The sequence below is a fragment of the Phoenix dactylifera genome, chromosome 10 (genome assembly GCF_051530095.1).
Source record: "Phoenix dactylifera cultivar Ajwa chromosome 10, Ajwa_hap1_PhDact_Kaust_v1.1, whole genome shotgun sequence".
NCBI classification, from domain to species: Eukaryota; Viridiplantae; Streptophyta; class Magnoliopsida; order Arecales; family Arecaceae; genus Phoenix; species Phoenix dactylifera.
Window position 1 is genome coordinate 4,442,501 of NC_143199.1, and position 5,000 is coordinate 4,447,500.

The following is a 5,000-nucleotide window of genomic DNA, read 5'->3' on the forward strand; positions in this document are numbered from 1 at the left end:
GGATCGGTCGGCCGGTCTTCCCGTCCCTCATGAAGTGTTCGCGGCCGCGCGCGCGCGGAGTTGGATCGGCCTTACTTGGTCCGATCCTTCGCCCTCGCATGTTCCGTGGGCTCGGTCCCGTCCTGTTCGGTGAAATCTTTGTCCGCTCTGGTGCGTCCCTGTGGGTTCCTTTGTCGGTTTTGCGGGTTCGGCCGGGCCTTCCGCGCCGGCCCGTCGGCTCGCTCGGATGGGCCCCGCGGAGTTGGCCCACGACGGAGCCGGCACGCTCCTTCCGCTGGTGCGGCTCTCGGTCTACGCCTCCAGCCGGCCCTTGTGGCGGCCGTGCGCGGCGCTTCGGTTCGGTCGGCCGGTCTTCCTGTCCCTCACGAAGTGCTCGCGGCCGCGCGCGCGCGGAGTTGGATCGGCCTTACTTGGTCCGATCCGTCGCCATCGCATGTTGCGTGGGCTCGGTCCCGTCTCGGTGAAATCTTGGGCCGCTTTGGTGCGTCCCTGTGGGTTCCTTTGTCGGTTTTGCGGGCTCGACGCCGGGCCTTCCGCGCCGGTCCGTCGGCTCGCTCGGACGGACCGTGCGCAGGTGGTCCCCGACGGAGCCGGCACGCTCCTTCCGCTGGCGCGGCGCTCGGTCTATGCCTCCGGCCGGCCCTCGCGGCGGCCGTGCGCGGCGCTTCGGTTCGGTCGGCCGGTCGTCCCGTCCCTCACGAAGTTCCTGCGGCCGCGCGTGCGTGGAGCGGGATCGGCCTTACTTGGTCGGATCCGTCGCTCTCGCCTGTTGCGGGGGCTCGGTCCCGTCCCGTTCGGTGAAAGCTTTGCCCGCTCTGGTGCGTCCCCGTGGGTTCCTTTGTCGGTTTTGCGGCCTTGGCGGCGGGCCTTCCGTGTCGGCCCGTCGTGGGCCCGCTGCGCGTCCGTGCGCGGTGCTTCGGATCGGTAGGCCCGTCGTCTGGGTCCCTTACGAAGCTTTGCGCGACCGCTCCTTTGTCGCCGGTCCCCTGTTAGGGCTGACCGAGCCCTCCGTTCGCCCCCTGGCCCGTCGCATGGGCCCCCGGCGCCTCCGCGGCGCCCCACCGAAAACTGTCACGACGCGCATCCAGCGCCGACGAGGTCGCAGGTTACGTGCGGCAGCCGGGGGGCTAGGCCGAGCGGCGGCGGGCCCGCCCACGGACGGGCGCGGGGAGGAGCGCAGCCGGCACGCGGCGCGGAGCGGCGGCGGCATGCCGCCGGGCGGCCGTCGGCTCAACCGTGCCCGAGTCCCGCGGGCACCGCGTCGCCCGGCCGGCGCGAGCGGCGGCGGGCCCGCCCGCGGACGGGCGCGGGGAGGAGCGCAGCCGGCACGCGGCGCGGAGCGGCGGCGGCATGCCGCCGGGCGGCCGACGGCTCAACCATGCCCGAGTCCCGCGGGCACCGCGTCGCCCGGCCGGCGCGAGCGCACGAGGGCGGGAGGCAACCGGGCGGCGCCTGCGGAACCGGATGCGACGGCCGGCGCGGCACGGCCCCGACGGGTCCGCACCGAAGACCAGCGCGGTGCGGATCGACCGCTGATGAGGTCAGAGGTTACGTGCGGCAGCCGGCCGGCTGGCCCGAGCGGCGGCCGGCACGCGACGGGGATCGAGCGGCCCCGACGGCTTGCAGCCGGGCGGCCGACGGCTAGGCCGTACCGGAGTCCCGCGGTCGTTCGGGCGAAGGGGCGCATGCTGCGGGAAAGGCCTGCGGCGGCGAACCGTCCGCCCGGCCGGCCAAGCCTTCCGCGGCGGCGCGCACGTGGCGGCGCGGCCGAGATGACCGAGCGAAGCCCCGGCGATGGGCGGCGCGCACGTGTCCGTGCGGCCGAGATGACCGAGCGAAGCCCGGGCGGCGCCCGCCGTGCGCCCTGCCGGATCGCGCCTTCCGCCGGCGCGCAACGCCAGTCCCGCGTTCCGGCCGCGGGAGAGGCCTGCGTCGGCGAACCGTCCGCCCCGCCGGCCGAACCTTCCGCGGCTGCGCGCACGTGTCCGTGCGGCCGAGATGACCGAGCGAAGCCCCGGCGACGGGCGGCGCCCGCCGTGCGCCCCGGCGGATTGCGCGGCCCGCCGGCTCGCAACGCCGGGCCCACGTTCCGGCTGCGGGAAAGGCCTGCGGCGGCGAACCGTCCGCCCCGCCGGCCGAACCTTGCGCGGCGGCGCTTACGTGTCCGTGCGGCAGAGATGACCGAGCAAGCTCCGGCGATGGGCGGCGCCCTCCGTGCGCCCCGCCGGATCGCGCTGGCCGGCGGCGCGCAACGCCGGACCCCCGATCCGCGTGCGAGCGGCGAGCGTCCGGGCGGGCCCCTTTCGCAACTTCCCTCGGTACTCTAAACACCCCTTGCCTCTCGGTCTTCCCCCCGACCCTCTCGGTATTTGCTCGGATATGTGCATGCATCGTCCCTCGTCGCCTTCGGTTATCCTCCCCGGGGTGGGCTTTGCGCCGACGCGCCAACGGGGTGGTAGGGGGGCTGCAGCCGCGGCCGCCGCGTTTCGCCATCCGCGCGTGCGCCGCCGGATCCGAGTGGAGGTCGCGGGCGACTCGTCGATGCTTGTACTAGGGGCGCATGCCGGCAGCCCCCCGCGGGGTGCGGGACCCCCGATCGGCGTGCGAGGGACGGGCGTCCGGGCGGGCCCCGTTTCCAACTTCCCTCGGAACATTAAAACCCCCCGACCCCCTCGGTCTTCGCTCCGGCCCTATCGCTATTGCTCGGATATGTGCATCCACCGTCCCTCGTTGCCTTCGGTTATCTACCCCAGGGTGGGCCTTGCGCCGATGCCCCGATGGGGTGGCAGGGGTGGGGCTGCCGCGGCCGGCGCGTTTCGGCATCCGCGCTTGGGGGCTCGGACCCGAGTGGAGGTCGCGGGCGGCTCGTCGATGCCTGCACCGGGAGCGCATGCCGGCAGCCCCCCGCGGGGCGCCGGACCCCCGATCGGCGTGCGATGGACGGGGGGAGGGGCGGGCCCGGTTTGCAAATTCCCTCGGTACTTTAAAATCTCACGGCCCTGTCGGTGCTCCCTCCGGCCCTATCGCCACTGCTCGGATATGTGCATCCACCGTCCCTCGTTGCCTTCGGTTATCTACCCCGCGGTGGGCTTTGCGCCGATGCCCCGATGGGGTGGCAAGGGGGCACGCTCTAGGCCGTGCCACGGGGCGCGGGCGCCGGCGCCGTACGTCCCTCGCGGCGGCCGTGAGCGGCACCTCGGCTTGCTCGGTCTGTCCTCCCGGGACGCGCGACCCGTGCGACCGGGACGCGCATCCCGTGCGACCGGGACGCGTGTCCGGGCCGTTCCCGTTTGCAACGCTCCTCGGTACTTTGGAACGCTTGGGGTGGGCTTTGGGCGGATGCCCCGCCGGGGTGGTAGGGAGGGGGGGCGGCTGCTGCCGCGGCGGGACTTCCGCTCCACTCCGCACAAGTCCGTCGCCTCGCGGCGGGCGCGCCCGGCACCGTTCGTCCCCGAGGGAGCCGGCACGCGCCCGCCGAGGCCCCGGCGCATGGGCGCCGCCGCCGGCCGTCCGCGCGGCGGCCGTGCGCCGGCTTCCTCCGTCGGCCCTCCCGGGATGCGCGACCCGTGCGACCGGGACGCGCATCCCGTGAGACCGGGACGCGTGTCCGGGCCGTTCCCGTTTGCAACGCTCCTCGGTACTTTGGAACGCTTGGGGTGGGCCTTGGGCGGATGCCCCGCCGGGGTGGTAGGGAGGGGGGGCTGCTGCTGCCGCGGCGGGACTTCCGCTCCACTCCGCACAAGTCCGTCGCCTCGCGGCGGGCGGGCCCGGCACCGTTCGTCCCCGAGGGAGCCGGCCCGCGCCCGCCGAGGCCCCGGCGCATGGGCGCCCCCGCCGGCCGTCCGCGCGGCGGCCGTGCGCCGGCTTCCTCCGTCGGCCCTCCCGGGACGCGCGACCCGTGCGACCGGGACGCGCATCCCGTGCGACCGGGACGCGTGTCCGGGCGGTTCCCGTTTGCAACGCTCCTCGGTACTTTGGAACGCTTGGGGTGGGCTTTGGGCGGATGCCCCGTCGGGGTGGTAGGGAGGGGGGGCTGGCGCCGCCGCGGCGGGCCTTCCGCCCCCCTCCGCACAAGTCCGTTGCCTCGCGGCGGTCGTGCCCGGCACCGTTCGTCCCCGACGGAGCCGTCGCGCGCCCGACGACTTTCCGGCGCACGGGCGCCGCCGCCGGCCGTCCGTGCGCGGCGGCCGTGCGCCACTTCGGCTTCGTCCGTCGGCCCTCCCGGGACGCGCGACCCGTGCGACCGGGATGCGCATCCCGTGCGACCGGGTCGCGTGTCCGGGCCGTTCCCGTTTGCAACGCTCCTCGGTACTTTGGAACGCTTGGGGTGGGCTTTGGGCGGATGCCCCGCCGGGGTGGTAGGGAGGGGGGGTCTGCTGCCGCCGCGGCGGGCCTTCCGCTCCACTCCGCACAGGACCGTTGCCTCGCGGCGGACTTGCCCGGCACATTTCGTCCCCGACGGAGCCGGCACGCGCCTGCCGACTTCCCGGCGCACGGGCGCTGCCTTCGGCCGTCCGTGCCCGGCGGCCGTGCGCCACTTCGGCTCCCTCCATCGGCCCTCCCGGGAAGCGCGTCCCGGACGTTCGGGATGCGCACCCCGTGCGACCGGGACTCGCGTCCGGGCCGTTTCCGTGTGCAATGCTCCTCGATTCGCTGGAGCCCTTGGGGTGGGCCTTCGGAGGATGCCCCGCTGGGGAGGTAAGGGGGTGTGTCCTGCCTGGGCGGGCCTTCCGCCCGAGCCCGTCGCCCAGCGCGGATGGTCGCGCCGCGCGGGCGGGCGCGCCGCGCGTGCGCGGGGCCGTTGGCCGGTGACGCGCAAGGACGGGCGCGCGCTTCGTCGTGCTCCCGCGCCTTGGCGCGCGCGCGGCCGCGGCGTGGTCGCTCGGTTCTGCGCATTTGGCCCGCGCGGATGGGCGCGTCGCGCGGGCGGCCGGGCCGCGCGGGCGGGCGGGCCGTTGCCCGGGTTCGCGCAAGGACGGGCGCGCTAGGCCGATCGGCCT